Source organism: Macaca mulatta, chromosome 14 (assembly GCF_049350105.2).
Source record: "Macaca mulatta isolate MMU2019108-1 chromosome 14, T2T-MMU8v2.0, whole genome shotgun sequence".
Lineage (NCBI taxonomy): Eukaryota > Metazoa > Chordata > Mammalia > Primates > Cercopithecidae > Macaca > Macaca mulatta.
This window is the reverse complement of record NC_133419.1, coordinates 131,210,233-131,235,376: the sequence shown is the minus strand read 5'-3', so window position 1 is coordinate 131,235,376 and position 25,144 is coordinate 131,210,233.

Genomic DNA, 25,144 nt, shown 5'->3' with positions numbered 1-25,144 from the left:
ATAATCATTCAGATTTTGCTGACTGCCCCTGCCTTACTAATCTGTCCATGAAGGACCCTTTCTTACATGGAGCTTCCTTTGTCTTCAACCATGAAGTATGTCTGGAATTTTAGAACATATGTCAGATATGCATATATATGTGTGTGTGTGTGTGTGTGTTTGTGTGTGTGTGTAGATAGTAATTCCAGTTAGTTACCATGTAATTTACACCAGCAACAATTAATGATAATTCTGAGTATACACCACCCACCAGGCACTGTTGCCCTTGCCATACACACTGCTGTCATCTTTTATTTATTCATTCATCAAAAACGTATTAAACACCTACTATAATCCTATAGGGAAAAAGATAATGATGGCTCTGTCCTCATAGAGTTTATAAGTTTGCAGGGAAGAAAGACAAAGAAAGGAAATTATAACTGTAAGTGTGGCTAAAGGTACAGAATATTATAGAATCATCTAAAAGGGGAAATTTTAAAGGACAGATGTTCATAGAACAGGTTTCTGAACAAAGTCATGTGTACATTGAGACTTAGAGGACTAATAGAAGTTAGCTAGATGAAACATATATGGAATGGTGTTATCTGCAGAGGGAACAGCATGATCAGTGATCCTGAGATATGGTGCATTTCAGGTAGAGTAGCCTCCTGCTCTGCACTTTCAGTACTATCCCAGAACACTCAAAACACATACATTGGGACAAGAGAAAGTAGCAGGAACTTGATGCAACCACCCACCTAAAATGTCTAAAATATAAAACAAATATATAATGGTTCTGAAGACATTAGACCTTAAACATCAAGAAATAGTGATTGCTGACAAATTATAAATTTAAAAATGTTAGTCCTGTTATTGCCCAGCCTACTGCCTGGAGAGAGTTTCAGGGCATGGCACAAGGAGGGGGAACCCCAGTAGGGCCCAGAACACTCTCTGACTAAAGGAGATGGAGTTGGGAGCCCAAAGAGATTAAGGCAGTTAGAATTCAGTAGAACAGAATACCAGAAGAGAGAGTTGCACAGGGAAAAAAAAACCCAGATATCAGCAGAAGTTTTCTCTAAATTATTCAACTGAGTATGGTCAATACATATATGTGAGGAAGGTATGTAAGATTAAAACAAACCAACAAAATAGATCAGTAAGAACAGAACATGTGGTTCACACAAGACTGGGACTAAGGCCTGGTTCTACCCAGAATAGTAAAACACCTCATAATTCACAGTACATTGAGTAGAGTACTCAGAAAGGTTTTACCTAAGTGGTGGTTAAAAAAAAAAAAAAAAAAAAGTCTCAGATTAAACGTTTCTTTGGTCCCGCTTAACAGAGATTAAAAGTAAGACCTGAGGAGATCAAAAATAGCTTCCAAATAACTTAAATGCATCCCAGAACAAACTCAAGAATATTGATAGGAATAAAAAATATCAAACACCCAACATTTTAAAATTCACAATGTCTGACATCTAGTCAAAAATTACTAGGCATGCATAGAGGCAGAAAAATATAACCCATAATAAAGAGAAAAATTAGATAGTGGCTAGCAAGATGGCCAAATAGGAACAACTCCAGTCTGTAGCTCCCAGCGAGATCAACGCAGAATGCAGGTGATTTCTGCATTTCCAACTGAGGTTACCTGGCTCATCTCACTGGGACTGGTTAGACAGTGAGTGCAGCCCACGGAGAGCGAGCCAAAGCAGCATGGGGCGTCGCCTCACCCAGAAAGTGCAAGGGGTTGGGAACTGCCTCCCCTAGCCAAGGGAAACCATGAGGGACTGTACCGTGAGGAACAGTGCATTCAGGTCCAGACACTACACTTTTCCCATCGTCTTTGCAACCTGCAGACCAGGAGATTCCCTCAGCTGCCTACAATACCAGGGCCCTGAGTTTCAAGCACAAAACTGGGTGGCCATTTGGGCAGACACTGAGCTAGCCACATTTTTCTTCATACCCCAGTGGCACCTGGAATGCCAGCGAGACTGAACTGCTCACTCCCTTGGAAAGGGGGCTGAAGCAGGGAGCTGAGTGGTCCAGCTCAGTGGATCCCACCCCTATGGAGCCCAGCAAGCTAAGATCCACAGACTTGAAATTCTCACTGCCAGCACAGCAGTCTGAAGTCAGTCTGGGATGCTCCAGCTTTGTGGGGGAAGGAGCATCTGCCATTACTGAGGCTTGAGTGGGCAGTTTTCCCCTCACAGTGTAAACAAAGCTACTGGGAGGTTCGAACTGGACAAAGCCCACAGCAGCTCAGCAAAGCCACTGTAGCCAGACTTCCTCTCTAGATTCCTCCTCTCTGGGCAGGGAATCTCTGAAAGAAAGACAGCAGGACCAGACAGGGGCTTATAGATAAAACTCCCATCTCCCTGGGACAGAGCACCTGGGGGAAAGGGCGGCTGTGGGTACAGCTTCAGCAGACTGAAACTTTCCTGCCTACCAGCTCTGAAGAGAGAAGCAGATCTCCCAGCACAGTGCTCAAGATCTGCTAAGGGACAGACTGCCTCCTCAAGTGGGTCCCTGACTCCCGTGCCTCCTGACTGGGAGATACCTCCCAGCAGGGGTTGACAGACATCTCATATAGGAGAGCTCCAGCTAGCATTTGGTGGGTGCCCCTCTGGCACAAAGCTTCCAGAGGAAGGAGCAGGCAGCAATCTTTGCTGTTCTGCAGCCTCTGCTGGTGATGCCCAGGCAAACAGGGTCTGGAGTGGACCTCCAGCAAATTCCAGCAGACCTGCAGCAGAAGGGCATGACTGTTGGAAGGAAAACTAGCTAACAAAGCAATAGCATCAACATCAACAAAAAGAACATCCAACATCGAAAACCCCATCTGAAGGTCACCAACATCGAAGACCAAAGGTAGATAAGTCCACGAAAATGAGGAAAAACCAGCCCAAAAAGGCTGAAAATTCCAAAAACCAGAACACCTCTTCCCCTGCAAAGGATCACAACTCCTCACTAGCAAGGGAACAAAACTGGATGGAGAATGAGTTTGATGAATTGACGGAAGTAGGCTTCAGAAGGTGGGTATTAAGAAACTCCTCCAAGCTAAAGGAGCAGGTTGTAACCAAACACAAGGAAGCTAAGAACCTTGGAAAAAAGTTAGAGGAATTGCTAAGTAGAATAACCAGTTTAGAGAAGAACATAAATGACCTGATGGAGCCAAAAAACACAGCACGAGAACTTCGTGAAGCATACACAAGTATCAATAGCAAATCGATCAAGCAGAAGAAAGGATGTCAGATTGAAGGTCAACTTAATGAAATAAAACATGAAGACAAGATTAGAAAAAAAAGAATGAAAAAGAACCAACAAAGCCTCCAAGAAATATGGGACTATGTGAAAAGATCAAACCTATTTGATTGGTGTACCTGAAAGTGATGGGAAGAACGGAACCAAGTTGGAAAACATTCTTCATTATATTAGCCAAGAGAACTTGCCCAGCCTAGCAAGACAGGCCAACATTCAAATTCAGGAAATACAGAAAACACCACAAAGATACTCCCCTCAAAAGAGCAACCCAAGACACATAATCATGAGATTCGCCAAGGTTGAAATGAAGGAAAAAATAATAAGAACAACCAGAGAGAAAGGTTGGGTTACCCACAAATGGAAGCCCATCAGACTAAGAGAGGATTTCTCTGCAGAAAATCTATAAGCCAGAAGAGAGTGGGGGCCAGTATTCAACATTCTTAAAGAAAATAATTTTCAACCCAGAATTTCATAAATAGCCAAACTAAGCTTCATAAGTGAAGGAGAAATAAAATCCTTTACAGACAAGCAAATGCTGAGAGATTTTGCCACCACCAGGCCTGCCTTACCGGAACTCCTGAAGGACGCACTAAATATGGAAAGGAAAAACTGGTACCAGCCACTGCAAAAACATATCAAATTGTAAAGACCATCAACACTATGAAGAAACTGCATCAACTAACAGGAAAAATAACCAGCTAGCATCATAATGACAGGATCAAATTCACATATAACAATATTAACTTTAAATGTAAATGGGCTAAATGCCCCAATTAAAAGACACAGACTGGCAAACTGGATAAAGAATCCAGACCCATCAGTGTGCTTTATTCAGGAGACCCATCTCACGTTCAAAGACACACATAGGGTCAAAATAAAGGAACGGAGGAATATTTACCATACAAATGGAAAGAAAAAAAAAGCAGGAGTTGCAATCCTAGTCTCTGATAAAACAGACTTTAAACCAACAAAGATCAAAAAAGACAAAGAAGGGCATTACATAATGGTAAAGGGATCAGTGCAACATGAAGAGCTAACTGTCCTAAACATATATGAACGCAATACAGGAGCACCCAGATTCATAAAGCAAGTTCTTAGAGACCCACGAAGAGACTGAGACTCCCACACAATAATAGTGGGAGACTTTAACACCCCATTGTCAATATTAGATCAACGAGACAGAAAATTAACAATGATTTTCAGGACTTGAACTCAGCTCTGGACCAAGCTGACCTAATAGACATCTACAGAACTCTCTACCCCAAATCAACAGAATATATATTCTTAATGTAATCCCAGCACTTTGGGAGGCCAAGGCGAGTGGATCACCTGAGTTCAGGAGTTCCAGACCAGCCTGACCAATATGATGAAACTCCGTCTCTACTACATTTACAAAAATTAGTCGGGAGTGGTGGCGAGTGCCTATAGTCCCAGCTGTTCAGGAGGCTGAGGCAGGAGAATCACTTGAATCCGGGAGGCAGAGGTTGCAGTGGGCTGAGATTATGCCACTGCACTCCAGTCTGGGTGACAGAGCAAGACTCTATCTCAAAAAAAAAAAAAAAAAAATTAGTGACCTTGAATAAATTCTATATGTCTATGCCAACTGTAAAACAAAGAGAGAAAAAAACTGGGGAAAATGAACATCAGTGAGCTGTGGAAACTTTTCAAGTGTTCTGATATATGTATAATTGGAGTTACCAAGCGGAGAAGAAATGGCAGAGACAGAAAAATATTTCTTAAAAATAATGGCTAAATATTTTCCAGAATTTATGAAAACTATAATTCCATAGATCCAAGAATTTCAACAAATCTCAAGCATTAAAAAAAAAATTTTTTTAATGATACCAACTCATATTGCTTAAAACCAGTGAAAAAAAATCCTAAAACACCCAGAAAGAAACACATATTACATAAAGGATCAAAGTTAAGAATGGCAGCACAAAAGCAGGAAGTATTTTAAAGCACTGGAAAAAAACTATCTGACTAAAATTCTTTACCTAGTAAACACTGCTTTCAAAAATGAATGTAAAGTAAAAATATTTTCAGAGATATAAAAGCAGAATTAATTAGCAGAAGACCTGCTCTGTAAGAAACAAATAAATTTCTTTCAGCAGTAAAAAATACATAAAAATAAAAAATATTCTAGATTATATTCTCAACTTTACAAAAGAATAAAGAACACCAGAAATAAAAACTATGTAGGTATATGTTAATATTTTTTCTTATTATTCAAATATATTTAGGAGATAATTATCTATTTAAAGCAAAATAATAATATATTGTGGGTTTCATAACATAAAAAAGTAGAAAGTAAGTCAAAATTGCACAAAGGCAGAGAGGGAAAGAGAAATATATTGTTGTAAGATTCATATACTATACACAAAGTAATATATTACTGCTGGAAAGTAGATTATGACTAGTGAAAGATGCATATTACAATACAACTAATGTTACACAACAAAAATACAGAGCTAATAAGTAACAAACAGATAAAATGGTATTGTAAGAAATAATCCAAAGGAAAATAGAAAAATATGAAAAAGGGGAACAAAGAACAGATAGGACAAATAGAAAACAATTAGTAAGATGGCAGACATAAATCCAGCCATTAATAATCATGTTAAATTTAAATAGTCTAAATACCCCAACTAAAATGCAGTGGTTCTCAAACTGTAATTTTACAAAAAAACAAGAAATAACATATATATTATACTGTCTACAAGAAACCCATACTAAATTTAAAAACAAAAATTAATTAAAATTAAAAGATTGAGAAAAGATATAACATTAACCAAAAGAAATTTGGAATGGCAATATTAATATAAGATAAAGCAGATTTCAGAGACAAATCCACAATTATACTTAGAGATTCATTTCTTTCTTTCAACAATTGATAGAACAAAAAAGAAATTAGTAAGGATAAAGAAGACACAAAAAACACTGTCAACCAATTTGACCTAATTGACATTTATAGAACACTCCACCAAACAACAGCAGAATAAACATTTCTTTTAAGTACACACAGGACACAAACCAAGATAGTCTATAGTCTGGGTCACAATATAGTACACTGGAAATACTTAAGTCATACAAAATATATGCTCTGACCACAATGAAAGTAATTAGAAATGAATCACATTGATCAAACAAAAAATCAATAGCAAAATTAGAAAGTATTTTGAACTGAATATATATACATATCTATATACTATTACATTATGTATAATAGTACACATATGTGAAATTGTTACACATATATGGGGCATTGTGAGATAGATGTTAGATATCATAATATATCAAAATTTGTAGGGCATAGCTAATATAGTAGTCAAATGGAAAATTACACCACCAAATTTCCAACTCAGTAAAAAAAGAAAGTTCTCAAATAATGACTTCAGCTCCCACCTTAAGAAAAAGAGCAAATAAATTGCCAAGTAAGCAGAAAAAAGAAAATGACAAATATTAGAATGGAAATCAGTAAAACAGAAAATAGAAAAGCAATAAAGAAAATCAATGAAATCAAAATCTTATTTTATCGAAAAGATCAGTTGGATTCTATGGATATTTAAATGATAATAAGGCAATATTATGAACAACTTTATGTAAATAAATTCAACAACCTAGATGAAATGGAAAAACATCTTTAAATATACAAACTATCACAGCTCACTCAAGAAAAACAGATAATCAGGATAATCCTATATCTATTAAGGAACTGAATGCATAATTTCAAATCTTCCCACAAACTTTCCCACTTCAGGCCCAGATAGCTCCACTGGAGAATTCTATCAAACATTTAAGGATTAAATATTATAAATTGTAAAAACTCTTCTAGAATATCAAAAGGAGCAAACACTTCCCAACCTCATTCCAAGTTCAGCATTGCTCTGATACTAAAGCAAACATAGACATGACAAGAAAATAAATCTACAGATCAATATTCCTCATGAACACTTAACAAAATGTTAGTAAACTCTTAACAATATTTTAGCCAACTGAATCCAATATTCTCTTTTTAAAAGATTAATAAATCATTGACATGTGGAGTTAGTTAAAAATCAGTTAATTTAATTCACTATATTAACAGATGTTTTTCAAAATAGATAATCTTGGAAGTCCTACACAGAACGCTCAGGTAAGAGAAAGAAATAAAAGGCATCCAAATTGAAAAAGAAATCAAATTCTCTCTCTTCATTGCCAATATGATTCTATATGGAGAAAAACCCTTAAAACTCTTCCAAAAGACTTCTACACCTGAATAAACAACTTTTGTAAATTTCAGAATACAAAATTAATGTATAAAAATCAGTAGCACTTCTCTCTTTTTTTTTTTTTTTTTTTTTTTTTTAATTACAGGGTCTTGCTCTGTCTCTGTTGCCCAGTCTGGAGTGCAGTGGTGGGATCGTAGCTCACAGCAGTCTCCATTTCCTGGTCTCAAGTGATCTCCTGCCTCAAACTCCCGAGTACCTGGGACTACAGATGGGTGCCACCATGCTGGGCTAATTTTTTTAACATATTGTTAATTTTTTTTTAGTAGAGATGAGGTCTCACTATGCTGCTCAGGCTGGTCTCGAACCCCTAAGCTCAAAAGATCCCTCCATCTAGCCTCCCAAAGTGCTGAGATTACAGGCATGAGCCACTGCACCTGGCCACAAATCAGTAGCATTTTTCTACACAAATAACATTCAAGCTGAGAGCCAAATGAAGAATGCAATCTCATTTACAATAGCCACAAAAAATAAAAGTAAACTAAAATGCCTAGGAATGTATCTAATTAAGGAGGTGAACTATCTCTACAAGGATAACTACAAAACACTACTGAAAGAAATCAGATACCAGGCGCGGTGGCACACGCCTGTAATCCCAGCACTTTGGGAGGCTGAGGCGGGCGGATCACAAGGTCAGGAGATCGAGACCACAGTGAAACCCCATCTCTACTAAAAATACAAAAAACTAGCCGGGCACGGTGGCGGGCGCCTGTAGTCCCAGCTACTCAGGAGGCTGAGGCAGGAGAATGGCGGGAACCCGGGAGGTGGAGCTTGCAGTGAGCCGAGATCGCGCCACTGCACTCCAGCCTGGGTGACAGAGCGAGACTCCGTCTCAAAAAAAAAAAAAAAAAAAGAAATCAGAGATGATACAAGCAAATGGGCAAAACATTCCATGATCATGGATTGGAAGAAATAGTATCATGAAAATGGCCACACTGCCCAACGCAATCTACAGATTCAATGCTATTCCTGTGAAACTACCAACATCATTTTTCACAGAATTAGAAAAAAAAAATTGTAAAATTCATATGGAACCAAAAAAAGAGCTGGAGAGCCAAATCAATTCTAAGCAAAAATAATAAAGCCAGGGCATCACATTACCTGACTTTAAACTATACTATAAGGCTATAATTACTAAAGCAGCATGGTACTGGTACAAAAACAGACACACACCAATGGAACAGAATAGAGAGCCCAGAAATAAAGCTGCACACCTACAACCATCTGATCTCCAACAAAGTCAACAAAAGTAAGCAATGGGGAAAGGACTCCCTGTTTAATAAATGGTGCTGGGATAACTGGCTAGCCATGTGCAGAAGAATAAAATTGGACCCCACCTTTCACCATATACAAACATTAACTTAAGATGAATTAAAAATTTAAATGTAATACCTCAAGCTTTAAATATCCTAGAAGAAAGCCTAGAAAACATCACTTGGGACACTGGCCTTGGCCAATAATTTATGAATACATTCTCAAAAGGAATTGCAACAAAAACAAAAATTGATAAGTGGGACCTAATTAAGTGAAAGACTTTTTGCACAGTAAAATAAAGTATCAACACAGTAAACTGACAACCTACAGAGGGAGAAAACATTTGCAAACTATGTATCTGACAAAGGTCTAATATCCAGAATCTATAAGGAACTGGAATAAATCAACAAGCAAAAAACAAATAGTCCCACTAAAAAGTGGACAAAGGACATGAACAGACACTTCTCAAAATAAGACACACAAGCAGCCAACAAACATATGAAAAAATGTTTATTATCACTAACCATCAGAGAAATGCAAATCAAAACTGCAATGAGATATCATCTTACACCAGTCTGAATGGCTATTATTAAAAAGACAAAAAAGTAAAATGCTGGAAAATCTGCAGAGAAAAGGGAACCCTCATACACTATTAATGGAAATACAAATTATTTCTGCCACTTTGGAAAACAGTTGGGAGATTTTCAAAGAACTTAAAACAGAACTACCATTTGACTCAGTAATCCCATTACTAGATACATACCCAAAGGAAAATAAATTGTTCTACCAAAAAGACACATGCACTAAAATGTGCATCACAGCACTATTCACAATAGCAAAAACATGGAATCAACTTAGGTGCCCATCAGTGGTGGACTGGATAAAGAAAATATGGTAAATATACAACATGGAATACTGTGCCAGCCATAAGAAAGAATGAAATTATGTCCTTTGAAGCAACATGAATGCAACCGAAGGTCATCATCCTAAGGGAATTAACACAGGAACAGAAAACCAAACATTGCATGTTCACTTATAAGTGACAGCTAAACATTAGGTACATATAGACATAAAGATGGGAATAATAGACACAAGTGACTATTAGAGAGGGAAGAGGAGGAGGGAAGAGATGAAAAACTACCATTGGGTACTGTGCTCACTACCTGGGTGATGGGCTCATTCATACCACAAACGTCAGCATCACTCAATATACCCATGTAACAAACTTGCACATATACCCCCTGAATCTAAAATAAAAGTTGAGGTGGATCATGGAACATGGGAGGCAGGACTAAATTGCAGCTCTGACTCAGACGGAGAGAGCACCGTGTGGAGGCTCACATAATGAATTTTTGTTCCAGAATGTTTGCTCCTGATTTGTTTGCAGGAATAAATCAGGAAACCTGAGAGGACCCACAGACCCTCTGAAGGAAGTGGATTGCTCCTGCAGGACTCAGGAGACACCCTAAATACTGGGAGTGCCCAAACTGTGGAAGTGGGAAAGGGAGATTGTCTGCTCCTGAACACACACCCCCACTGGGAAAACTAAAGGTTTAGATTACAAGAGAAGATTCTGACCTTACCTGGAACTGAGTCAATTTAGAGAGCCAAGCGAAATACAGGGGTAGAGAAAGCAGCAGGAAAAGCCCTCTGAGTTCGCTGGGTCCCCTAGCTAACCATTTCTCCTTGGCCTCACAGAGGTCCTTTGGGAGGGCGGCCAGAGGCACTGGGAAAAGGCCACAGGGAGAGGAAAATCTCCAGGTGAACTTTGTAACAATTTGAACTATTCAAGAAGTCTCCTGGCCAGAACTCAGGGAAGATCATGAATCTGGTGTGCAGACTCCACAGGCAGGGAAGTACAAAAGCCCTACTTGCTTTCACAACTGGGAAGCTGTTATCCTGGGGCAAGTTCTCAGTCCTGCTCACCCAGGGCCTGAAAACAGACTCAGTGCTGTTGGGTGAGGCACCGTGGGAGTGAGACTGGCCCTTCAGCTTCGGTGGGAGCTGTATGAGGCCTGTGACTGCCAGCTTTCCCATGCTTCCCTGACAACCTGCATGACACAGTAGAGACAGCCATAATCCTCCTAGGGACATAACTCCACTGACCTGGGAACATCACCCCCATCTCCCACAGCAGCCGCAGCAAGACCTTCCCAAGGAGAGTCTGAGCTGAGACATGCCTAGCCCTGCTCCTACCCAGTGGTCTTTCCCTACCCACCCTGATAGCTGAAGACAAAGGGCATATACTCTTGGGAGTTCTAGGGCCCTGTCCACCACCTGTTCCTCCCCATACTACAACAGCTGATGCTCTCTGGAAAGCACCACCTCCCGGCAGGAGGCCAACCAGCTAAAAAATAGTTCATTAAACCACCAAAACTAAGGATCTTCACAGAGTCCATTTCACCCCCTGCCACCTCCACTGGAACAGGTGCTGGTCTCCAAAGTTGAGAGACCCAGAGACAGTTCACATCACAGGACTCTGTGCAGACAACCTCCAGTACCAGCCTGGAGCCTGGTAGACTTACTGGGTGGCTAGATCCAGAAGAGAGATAACAATCACTACAGTTTGGTTATCATGAAGTCACATCCATAGGAAAAGGCGGAGCGTACTACATAAAGGGAACACCCTGTGGGACAAAAGAATCAGAACAACAGCCTTCAGCCCCAGACCTTCCCTCTGATAGAGCTTACCTAAATGAGAAGGAATCAGAAAACCAACTCTGATAATATGACAAAACAAGGTTGTTTAACTCCCCGCAAAAAACCACACTAGCTCACCAGCAATGGATCCAAACCAAAAGGAAATGCCTGATTTACCCAAAAAACAATTCAGAAGGTTAGTTATTAAATTAATCAGGGAGGCACCAGAGAAAGGCAAAGCCCAATATTAGGAAATTTTAAAAAAAGATACAAGAAGTAAATGGAGAAATATTCAATGAAATGTATAGCATAAATAAAAAAACAATCAAAACTTCAGGAAACAATGGACACACTTATAAAAATGTAAAATGCTCTGGGAAGTCTTAGCAATAAAATCAATCAAGAAGAAAAAAGAAATTCAGAGCTCGAAGACCAGGTTTTTGAATTAACCAAATCCAACAAAGACAAGGAAAAAAAATAAGAAAATATGAACAAAGCCTCCAAGAAGTCTGGGATTAGGTTAAACGACCAAACCTAAGAATAATTGGTGTTCCTGAGGAAAGAGAGAAATCTAGAAGTTTGGAAAACATATTTGGGGAAATAATCCAGGAAAACTTCCCCAGCCTTGCTAGAAACCCAGGCATCCAAATATAAGAAGCACAAAGAACACCTGGGAAATTATCACAAAAAGATCATCACCTAGGCACATTGTCATCAGGCTATCTAAAGTTAAGATGAAGCAAAGAACCTTAAGAGCTATGAGATAAAAGCATGAGGTAACCTATACAGGAAAATGTATCAGATTAACAGCAGATTTCTCAGCAGAAACCCTACAAGCTAGAATGGATATGGGGCCCTATCTTCAGCCTCCTCAAACAAAACAATTATCAGCCAAGAATTTTGTATCCAGAGAAACTAAGCTTCATATATGAAAGAAAGATACAGTCTTTTTCAGACAAACAAATTCTGAGAGAATTCACCACTACCAAGCCACTACGACAAGAACTGCTAAAAGGAGCTCTAAATCTTGAAACAAATCCTGGAAACACATCAAAACAGAACCTATTTAAAGCACAAATCTCACAGGACCTATAAAACAAAAATACAATTTAAAAAACAAAAAGCAAAAAAACAACATGTACAGGCAACAAATAGCACAATGAATGGAATGGTACCTCACATCTCAATACCAACATTGAATGTAAATGGCCTAAACGCTCCACTTAAATGATACGGAATTGCAGAATAGATAAAAATTCACCAACCAACTATCTGCTGCCTTCAGGAGACTCACCTACATAAGGACTCACAGAAACTTACAGTAAAGGGGGTGGAAAAAGACATTTCATTCAAATGGGCACAAAAAGCAAGCAGGAGTAGCTATTCTTATATCAGACAAAACAAACTTTAAAGCAACAGCAATTAAAAAAGACAAAGAGGGCATTATATAATGATAAAAGGCCTTGTCCAACAGGAAAATATCACAATCCCAAACATATATGCACGTAACACTGGAGCTCCCAGATTTGTAAAACAATTACTAGTAGACCTAAGAAATGAGATACACAGCAACACAATAATAGTGGGGGAATTTAATACTCCATTGACAGCACTAGACAAGTCATCAAGACAAAAAGTCAACAAAGAAACAATGAATTTAAACTATACCCTGGAACAATCGAACTTAATAGATGTATATAGAACATTCCATCCAACAACTGCAGAATATACATTCTATTCAACAGTGCATGGAACTTTCTCCAAGATAGGCTATATGATAGGCCACAAAATGAGCATCAATAAATTTAAGAAAACTGAAATTATATCAGGCACTCCTCCAGAAAGCTCCCAGAACTGAAAAAAGAATTCAGCGAAGTTTCCAGATACAAAATTAACGTACACAAATCAATTGCTGTTCTATATACCAACAGTGACCAAGCTGAAAATCAAATTAAAAATGTCAACCCCTTTTACAATAGCTACAAAAAATAAAATAAAATACTTCGGACTTTCTTAACCAAGGAGGTGAAAGACTTCTACAAGGAAAACTACAAAACACTGCTAAAAGAAATCATGGATGACACAAACAAATGGAAACACATCCCACGCTCATGGATGGGTAGAATCAATATTGTGAAAATGACCATACTAGCAAAAGCAATCTACAAATTTAATGTAATTCCCATCAAAATACCACCATCATTCTTCACAGAATTAGAAACAAACAATTCTAAAATTCATATGGAACTGAAAAAGAGCCCACATAGCTAAAGCAAGACTAAGCAAAAAGAACAAAACTGGAGAAATCACAGTACCTGACTTCAAACTATACTATAAGGCCATGGTCACCAAAACAGCATGGTACTGGTATAAAAATGGGCACATAGACCAATGGAACAGAATAAAGAATCCAGAAATAAATCCAAATACTTACAGCCAACAGATCTTTGATGTAGCAAACAAAACGTAAAGTGGGGAAAGGACACTCTTTTCAAGAAATGGTGCTGGGATAGTTGACTAGCCACATGTAGAAGAATGAAATTGGATCATCATCTCCCACCTTATACAAAAATCAACTCATGATGGATTAAGGACTTAAATCTAAGACCTGGAACTACAAAAATTCTAGAAGATAACATTGGAAAAACCCTTCTAGATATTGATTTAGGCAAGGAATTCATGACCAACAACCTAAAAGCAAATGCAATAAACACAAAGATAAATAGCTTGGACTTAAGTAAACTAAAGAGCTTTTGCACAGCAAAAAGAACAATCAGCAGAGTAAAGAGACAACCCACAGAGTAGGAGAAAATCTTCACAATCTATACATCAGACAAAGGACTTATATCCAGAATCTACAACAAACTGAAACAAATCAGCAAGAAAAAAAACAAACGAGCCAATAAAAAAATGGGCTAAGGATATGAGTAGACAATTCTCTAAAGAAGATATACAAATGGCCAACAAACATGAAACAATGCTCAGCATCACTAACGATCAAGGAAATGCAAATCAAAACCACAATGTGATACCACCTTACTCTTGCAAGAATGCCATAATTGAAAAATAAAAAAATAGTAGATGTTGGCGTGGATGTGGTGAACAGGGAATACTTCTACACTGCTGGTTGAAATGTAAACTAGTACAATCACTACAGAAAACAGTATGGAAATTCCTTAAAGAACTAAAAGTACCATTTGATCCAGCAATCCCACTACTGGGTATCTACCCAGAGGAAAAGAAGTTATTATATGAAAGAACTACTTGCACATGCATGTTTACAGCAGTGCAAGTTGCAATTGCAAAAATGTGGAACCAACCCAAATGCCCATCATTCAATGAGTGGATAAAGAAACTATGAGATATATAGAGATAGAGATAGAGATAAAGATAGAGATAGAGAGATAGAGATATATAATATATATATTCAAATATATATATATATATATATATATGGAATACTACTCTGCCATAAAAAGGAATGAATTAATGGCATTCGCAGTGACATGGATAAAATTGGAGACTATTATTCTAAGTGAAGTAACTCAGGAATGGAAAACCAAACAACGTATATTCTCATTCATAAGTGGGAGCTAAGCTATGAGGATGCAAACGCATAAGAATGACACAATGGACTTTGGAGACTCAGGAAAAAGGGTGGGAAGGGAAGGGAATGAAGGATAAAAGACTACAAATAGGGTGTGGTACATACTGCTCGGGTGATGGGTGCCCCAAAATCTCACAAATCACCACTAAAGAACTTACCCGTGTAACCAAACACCACCTATTCCCCAATAACCTATGGAAATATAAATAAAATAAAAGTTGAAATTATTTTTAAAAAGTAGATCATCCTGGCTAGGTATGGTGGGTCGTGCCTATAATCCCAGCACTTTGGGAGCCCAAGGTGGGAGGATCACTTAAGCCCAGGAGTTTGAGACTACCCTGGGCAACATAGTGAGAACTCGTCTCTACAAAACAAAATTTAAAAATTAGCTGAGCGTGGTAGTATGTGCCTATAGTCCCAGCTATGCAGGAAGCTGAGGTGGGAGGATAACTTGAGCCTGGGAAGTTGAGGCTGATCGCACCTCTGCACTCCAGCCTGGGTTACTAAGTGAGACCCTGTCTCTAAAAAAACAAAAAACAAACAAACAAACAAAAAAACACTCTAATAGAGTTAGAAAAAACGTTTGAGAAAATACAATACCTCTTTCTGAAACAAAACAAAACAAAATATGTAGTAGTAACACAGTAGGGAGAAACTTTCTCAACCTGATAAAGGCATCCACAATAAAACTAAAGCCAATATTGTGTTTAAAGATGAAAAACTGAATGTTCTTCTCCTAAGACTAGGAACAAGGCGAGGATTTTTACTCTCACCACGTATATTCAACATCAAACTGGAAATACAATGAGTTAGGAAAAAGAAAAAGAAGACATCCATGTTTAAAATGGAAGAAGTGAAATTATCTTTATATGCAGAAACCTGATTATTTACCTAGATAATCTGATGGAGTCTACGAAAAAAACCTATGAGAACTAGTAAAAGCAATAATTTAATTTATCAATGCTACAAGATACAAGGTTAATACACAAAAACCAACTGTACGTAAGCAACACAAAATAAAAATTACAAAAAAAACCATTTATAATAGCATCAAAAATAAGAAATACCTAGAGATAAATCTGGTAAAAGATGTGCAAAACCCAAACACTGACAAATGCAAAATATTGCTGGGAGAAATTAAAGAAAACCTAAATAAATTGATAGGTATAAACTCAGTTCATGAATCAGAAGACAAAATATGGTTGAGATGTCAATTCTTCCAAAATTAATCTATAAATTTACTGCAATCTCAATTAAAATCCTACCAGGCATTATTTTGAAGAAATTGACAAGCTAATTCCAAAATTCATATGGAAATGCAAAGATTCTAGTATAGTCAAAACAGCACTGAAAAACAACAAAGTTGGGCTGGGTGTGGCAGCTCACACATGTAATCCCAGCACTTTGGAAGGCCAAGGTGGGTGGATCACTTGAGGCCAACAGTTCAAGACCAGCCTGGTCAACATGGCGAGACTCCATCTCTACTAAAAAGTGCAAAAATTAGGCAGGTATGGTGGCACACTCTTGTAATCCCAGCCATTCAGGAGACTGAGGCACGAGAATTGTTTGAACCCAGGTGGTGGAGGTGGCAGTGAGCCGAGATCGCACCACTGCACTCTAGCCTGGGCAACAGAGCAAGACTGTCTCAAAAAAATAATAATAATAAAAATAAATAAAAGAACAAAGTTGGAAAGCTCATACTATCTGACCTCAGGAGTTATTTTAAAGCCGTAGTAACCAAGAGAATGTGGTATTGACATCAAGAGAGACAGATCAATAGAACAGAATAAAATGTATAGAAATAAATCCATGCATATCTTATTTGTTGATTTTTACAAAGGTGCAAAGGCAATTTAGTAGACAAAAAACATATTTTTGCAAGATATGGTGAAACAGTTGAATAACTGTATACAAGCAAAAATTTAAAATAAACTTCAATACATATCTTGCACCTTATACAAATTAACTAAAAATGGATACTACACCTAAGTGTAAAACTAGAACTATAAAACTTCTAGAAGAAAACGTAAGAGAAAATTTTTGTGACCTTGGTCTGGGCAAAGGTTTCTTATATGCAATACCAAGAGCATGATCCATACAAAAATAAAAATTAAAAAAATAAATTGAACCGCATCAAAATTAAGAACTTTTGCTCTGCAAAAGCTACTGTTAAGAGAATGAAGACAAGGTAAGCTATATACTGGGAGAAAATATTTGCAAAGTACATTTCTGATAAAGAATGTGTATCCAGAATATATGTATAAAGAACTCTTAAAGTTAAATAATAAACGAAGTAAAAACAAATAAACAACTCAATAAAAAATGGACAAAATACTTGAACAGATACATCAAAGATGGCTTTTGGATAGCAAATAAGCATAAGAAAGAATGTTCACAGAATTAGTCATTAGGGAAGTGCAAATTAGAATCAAAAGATATCACTACACATCTACTGGAATGTCTAAACTTGAGTGACTGACCATATCAAGTGCAAGGAAAGTTTTGGGGTAATGGACATGTTCTTTATCTCTATCATGATGATAGTTTCACAGGTATAATCTCAAATTGAAATGTGCAATTTATTGTATGTTAATTATATCTCAGTAAAGCTGTTTAAAAATAATAATAATGGCCGGGCGTGATGGCTCAAGCCTGTAATCCCAGCACTTTGGGAGGCCGAGACGGGCGGATCACGAGGTCAGGCGATCAAGACCATCCTGGCTAACACAGTGAAACCCCTGTCTCTACTAAAAACAAACAAACAAACAAAAACTAGCCGGGTGAGGTGGCGAGCGCCTGTAGTCCCAGCTACTCCTCAGGAGGCTGAGGCAGGAGAATGGCTTGAACCCAGGAGGCGGAGCTTGCAGTGAGCTGAGATCCGGCCACTGCACTCCAGCCTGGGCGACAAAGCGAGACTCCGTCTCAAAAAAAATAAAAAAATAAAAAAATTTAAAAAAAAACTAATAATAATAATAATAATGCTCCAAAGTGGTCTGAGACTATGTGGCAAGAGAGCCTGCACTTCCATTTTTGAGTAGACTTCATCAGAGCGACATCAAAGCCCTGCTGCTTGCTTCATAGTTTTGGACGACTGTAAGGACGTAGCTCTATTTTTATTACTGTACACTCGCTTGTCTTCCAAGAGCCCAGAACAGGAATGAGAGGTGAGGAGGGGCTGCTCTGTGCACATACAAACCTGAATGGTGGTCACCACATTGTACCCAGAATCCTTCTCCTTTCAGGCCCCACAGCTCTATTTTAATATAGGTCAAGCTGGTAGGCCTGGCTTCCTTTGCCTAAAGACAAGCATTCTCCCGGGAGTCTACGTGTTTTTCTTACTCCATGTTACACCTTGTAGATTTTTTACTAGTTTGCCAAACATCAAGTGGCTTGTCTGAACCCAGCATAAGACATCTACCCTACATAGTTAAAGAGAAATGCAATTAAAGCAAGATTTTTTTAAAATAGAAATAATTACCCACTTAATTTATCAATCATTGCTTAATCTACCTCTGGTTTTCCCTGCAGACTCCAGCTGAATGATTTCTTCAGTTCAGCTAAATTTGTATACCTCTGTTAAAAGCCCCTTTGTGGATAAATGCACAATTCTGAATCTTCAGCATTTTCATCAGTTTTCTCTCTGCAGTCTTTCTTCTATAAAGCCTTTAATTCTCCCAACAAAAGTGTATAATTTTCAAAGGCTTTTGTTGAGGATCTTTTCCTAAGCACTCTGAGACCCAGTGTATAGAAGGCTGGAATGGAATTCTGATACAGAATGAGGATGGCCCTTGGGTGTGAAGGGGAGAGGTCAAGAGGACAGGCCACAAGGAAGTATTGTCTTCAAATGCTGCTCTTTTCTCCCAAAGTCCTGATAAAATGAATAAAGATATATGCACTCCCATGGGAAATTTGCCTTACCTCAAAAACTGTGGGGTATATGTAGCTAGCAGACAGTAAATATTCTTTGCTCCAGTTAACCACTTACTATGGCTCTATTTCCACCTGAGGTTCTTTTTGGAACCCCAAGAAAACACAGTAAGTTAACCACTTACTATGTCTCTATTTCCACCAGTTAACCAATTACCACGTCTCTATTTCCACCTTACTTTAGATTCAGGGGGTACGTGTGCGGATTTGTTACATGGGCACGTTGCTTGAGGCTGAGGTTTAGGGTATGATTGATCCTGTCACCCAGGTAGTGAGCATAGTACCGGTATCCAATAGCTGGCTTTTCAACCCTTCTCCTTTCCCTGCCTCCTTCCTTCTCAAGTCCCCCTTAGTCTTTTGCCATGTGCTGTGACTTGCTCTGCAGTTAGCAAAGTTACCAAGTCTGTGTAATATCATGGTGTGAACATGGCTGCATTTAGCTAGTTCAGGGAAAGTTGAGAAACAATTCCCACCTGGGAAATGGAAACTGCTTCATAACCTCTGAAAGTCAGAAACACTTTAATGGAATTTTCCGTGGAAGCTTACTTCAATTAGTGCCTAAGCCTTTGACACAATGCAGTTGTCACTGCAGTTCGACAGACTGCACATACTCCCTTAGGTCTTCTAGACGTGTGTCTCTATAATGCATGTCACCTGATCTCAGGTGATCCTGAGGCAGCCTGCATTGAAGAGCTCTATCCAGAAGCAGTGATAGCAATTAAAAGAACCGATCAGACTTTCACTAAAGTTCACACTAGAGAATATGGAGAGCTTTAGTTGACAGTAGTGTGAGTCCAAGAGAAAAGCAGATTCTTTTCTCTTTTGAGAAAACGGCTGAGAGACCATGGAGCCCACGAGACCAAGTTGAAGAGAGCAGCCAGTTTCCTCCCCATTCCAATGCCTTCTCAATGCCCATCCCCTTGCATTGTGCAATTCTCTTTTTCTTACAGTAACCTAAATGAGCCTCTTTTCATTACAGTATAAACATGAAAAGATACTGATAGCATCATTATGATAGTTGATGTTTACTGAAAGCTTACTACATGCCAAGTAAAATCTAAGTTATTTCTTCATAATAACTTATTGTTAACATCAACCATGTGACATAACTAAAACATCAACCCTATTTATGGGTGAGGAAATTGAGGCACAGAGAAGTTAAGGGACTTTCCATGGTTATCTAGACATTAAATGAAGGAGCAGGGATTGAAGCCCAGATGCTTGTAAACTGGGATTGGAAGCCCGCCACTTGCATGCGTAATCTGTATGCTGAACTGCTTCTAGCAATGTGATGACCACATTATTCATAGTAAAGACATGAATCCAGCGAAGAGAAAAAATGAAGGAAAAAAGAAAGGAAAAGACAGAGAGAGGAAGGAAGTCTAAGTTGGGGTTGAAAGGCTTCACAGATTAGGAATGATTTGTAAGGCCAGGAGTGGAAATCAGAAGTTGTATATGAAGGACTAAGACCATTCAGGGTAACAATGCACAAAGATGTAAAAGAAAAGAAAATTCTGTAGAAGACATATCCCATGGACAGAAGCAAAACCATCAAATTAGAGTGAAGCCTTCACTTAGAGTGAACCTTGGCCTTGCCCATCAGGCTGAAGAATTCATGCTTCATCTTATCTTGTCCCTTCTACTCACCCACCATGCCCTAGAAATGTATATACCTCACTTCCCATGGGAGTTGCCCCACTGTGTTCACAGCTCACTGGTAATGAGAAGATTGCAAATAGTTATTAAAGTATAAGTCTAGGCCAGAAAGGTCCAACAGAGAATGGAGGCTAACTGACAACTCTCTGCTTCCACTTTAGCCAAAAAAGCTGTATTCTATCTCTCATGTTATTGGCTAAGTGGTAGAGCTTAAATCTCTTTTCCGTCTTCTGAATGTCCTGAGGCCTAGATTCTTGTTGGCTTTTAATCTGGAACTGACAGCCAACAACCCTGGCTGCCATGTCATCACTAGGTCTAGGACAAGTATAACCAATGTTGTAAAAGAATGGGATTGATGTGGTCCACTCACTGAACATGAGAGGGCAGAAAACAAACTGATGAGAATTAAATAAAGTGAAATATTAAAGCACTTGGTATAATTACTGGCACCCAGCAAGGGCTCAAAATTGGTAACTGCTATTATTAGAAACAGCAATAGTAGCTGAATAACTTGGTGCTATGTTCTAAATGTTTGTGTTTCCCCAAAATTTATATGTTGAAATCCTGTCCCTCAAAGTGATTTTGGAGGTGGGGACTCTGGGAGATGATTAGGCCATGGAGGTGAAGACCTTATGATTGGGATTAGTGCACTTTAAAAAAAGGTACTAGAGTGCCCCCTCACTTGTGTGCCATGTGAGGATGCAGTAAGAAGTGGGCCACCTGTGAACCAGAAAGTAGGCCCACAGCAACAATGAATTCACTGGTGCCTTGATCTTAGACTTCCCAGCCTCCAAAACTATGAGAAATAAATTTGTGCCTATAAGTCACTCATTTTATGGTATTTTTATAGCAGCCCAAATGGACAAAAACACTTGAAAAATTCAACTCATTAAATCAATGTCACCATATTATCAACATTTAATATCTAGGCCTAGAACACTCATGTTCTTAAAGGAATATGACATTCAAACCACTCTTAGAAGGAGACATAATTGCTCCTACCTTGGACACTCAATTCCTTTTCCTCTAGATCCTTTTCATGCCTACATTTGGAATGGCACTCATGAGAGCAGCTTCCATGACGCCCTAAAGTTATGTCTTGGTATGATGGATCAACATCTCAGGACTGTCTAGCACAGACAGATGACTGCAAAAAAATCTATTTGATCCCCAGACCCAGACAGTTCTCTCTTTCCTACCTGTTCCTTCTTTGACCATGGGATTCCTGATTTTCTTCTAATAAGAGATAGTGGAGAAAAGCATGAGCTTTCAAGTAAGGCAGATGTAAATAAGGAAACTACACCGAGGAGCATCAAGATGAGCATGAGTGGGAGGGGCCAGTTTGCACCCAGCTGCTGCCATTGCTCACTTTATCTGCAATGTCATCACAGGAGGGGTTACCTGCTCCCATGTGAGATTCTAGAGCTTCAGAAAGAAACCAACACTGCTTCTACTTCTAAAGCAATTAAGGGACTAAGGTGAGCTGACCTAAGAAACAGCTTTGTTAGGCAAACTGGACATACCCACAATCCTCTGACAGGGTTGTTATTGGAACTCCAAGGCTGCAAAAGACTTCTCTCAAGTCTTGTGGAAGAGGGGGCTCCAGAAGCCCTGAGCTATGTTGTGCTGGCCTGGTCAGGGCCAAATTCCAGCTCCAACTTAGATTTTGGGTCCCAAGTTCTCCCTCTGTCCCTCAGCCTCAAACCCAGCTCTCATAGTGCATAATTTGAAAGTGGTCAAATACCTACAACTGTCACACATAAAGCTGCGCTGACCACCACACACTCTACTTTGGAGATTCCTGCCAGGAATCAGGAAATGAAAGGCAAATGATATTGAAGAGACATGAAGAAGAAACCCATGATTTCCATATGGACAAGGCCAGCACTCAGGGGGCCCTTTCATCAGGACTTTATAAATCAGTCATCAGCATGAAGTCTACAGACTTCGTGGGGTAGCAAGTTATCATTCATGAAGTCTGTTAGATGTGCAGGCCTCTGACAGGTTAGAGAAGACAAGGTGAGATGGTGGGATGATCAAGGACTATACGAGCAGGAAGGGATGGTGTATAGAGGATGAGCAGCTGCATCCCACTTCCTCTGAAGACAACATCAGAAGGTTCAGGCTGACTTTGCAACAGGAGTGCTCGGGTGAGTCCAGCCCAGCAACCCCACAAGCCTGCAGCTCCCACGTGCCTCGCTATGTTCACAGCTTCATTGGCTGCCACACTCAATGCGTCTCTCCTCACAGTGAATCATGCTGGAAGGGGGATGAGACGCATCCAGCACCGAGGATATGTCAAGGAGAAATCTGCAATTTTCATATGAACAGTTTCCAGGGCTCTGGTGAAAGCATCCTCCAGATCCCATGAGTCCATCCCAGCATAGATGGTTCCCCTTTGGAGATGCCCATGGGCAGGGCTCGACTGGAAGCTGCCTCAGTTCAATCCATCAGGATGATCAGTTCTCATGCATCCTCCACCACCGACCAGCCCTGCTCTACCTGAGAACTCCATGCTCAGGCTGTAATAACCAGCTGTCAGAGTGGATTTTATACTGGCTATAAATTAATCTGTTTTAATTGGTTTTATTCCCAGTCAAATGTGGAGAATGGGGCAGGGATGGATTCCAGAAGGATTTCAGAAAAGCATTTTATTTCACTATACCACAGCATCTACAAGAATTACAGTAAAATAAAACTCAGATGCCCCCCTCCCTCAAATCCGCCTGTATCTCAGAGTAATAAGCTTTCCATTTCAGTGGGGAACGAAGCTATTTGTCAGTTCCAATGTCAAGAATGAATGCAATTCGAATTCTCCAGCCATTTATTTCAACAATTCTCTATTCTTCAGCTGAAATAACTTAACATAAGAAATAGCTGTTCACTCAATGTAAAACTTGCAAACCTGGTTCCACAAGGCATATTTCTAAAAAAATAATGAATCTGGAGGGGCTGTTGGATAAGAAGCTTCATCCATCTTGGTCAATGGTAATGCCCAAGCCCACTGGAGCACTTTCCTCCAGCAGCCTAGACTCGGGAGCAGTGTCCCCACAGGCTGATCTCCTCGCTTCACTCTTCATTACCATCATTATAATTGCTACCATCTCCTCATAAACATTCACGATCCATCATCTTTCCTCTTTAAACCTGATGTTTTCATGACACCCAAATGGCCCTGAATGTGAAACTTTCAATGACTGAGACGTCGAGAAAAATTAGAAATCATGATAAAATTTTTCATTTTACCCCTGACAAGTCCCTGTTGTAGACAGCTGCAGAAGACAACCCCAGGCTTCAGTCTGTAGCTGGAATTGGCTATGCATGAATGCTAGAGGGGATGGAGACCCCTGAGAAACCTGTTGACACCAGCCCGAGCCTTCCATCTTCAATGTCTGTCCTGGGGCTGAACCTCAAACCTCAAGGTTCAGAAGTATTTTCCCTTCTTCACCAAAGGTTCCTCCCTACCAAGGGAGAATTTATACATGTTAAAAGTCCCAAGGACCTGAAAAATGTTGCCCAGTAAAAACCCAAATGTTGAGCTTCCCATTAAAAATAACAAACATGTATATATTATACAGCATTTACTATGTATCAAGCTCTATCATGCTGGTAAACATAAAATATTTTACATCTATTAACTTGGGTTAGCCCTCATAACAATCCTAGAAAGTAAATGCTGTCAATGTTCCCATATGAGGAAACTGAGGCACAGAATCACTGGCCTGTCTGAAGGCACATAGTTTGCAAATCGTGGCCCTGGAATTGAACTTTGAGAACCTGTTCCAGAGTATGTGCTCTTAACTACCACACACAAATGTCCTCCCTCAAACTGCATATTACTGAAATCTCTAGAGAATATTTTCTGAGAACCAGGTGTTCCTGGCAATGGTTTCAGTGAGTTTCTGCCTAAAGTTAGGAAACAATAAATTCACAAGACCTCTTCCAGCTTTAGTATACCTATGCGTGTTTAAAGTTGTTTTCCAAATACTACAAAGGAATAAAAGAATCATCTTTTTTTTTTTTTTCTAGTATGCTTGTGTTCTTTAATTCCCTTCAGGTAAAATTAGGGAGGAACAAGCGGGACTAAGAGGGCTAAAGGCCGATGCAGAAGAAAGAGGCAGAACGGGAAGGAAGGCATCGTGCATGTCAGGAAGACAGAATGGAAGTCTCTGCAGGACAGGAGGCATGCAGGGAAATAGAAGGAGATGTGGCTAGGTGGAAAGATTACTGGAACAAGATAGGTAGAGTCTTGGAATTCAGAATAAAGACTTGAAAGGCAAGGTTTATTTGCAGAACCAGTGGAGTGGGCAGGAAGAACAGACAGGAACCACACAAGAGCTATGTTCAGTCCTCCCTCCCTGATGCTTTGAAACTGTCCTCCCAAGGCCCTTTCTCTTTGCTCAATGAAGTGAAAACATTTCTTCCACTTCCCAGAGTAACCCAGAAGACACGCCCTAAGGCTCAGGGCTCCCCTCTTACAAGCTCGGGCAGCTCATTAAGGAAAACTCCCCACAACTGTTTGCCTGGGCTCAGTCAGCATATAGACCCAAACAGA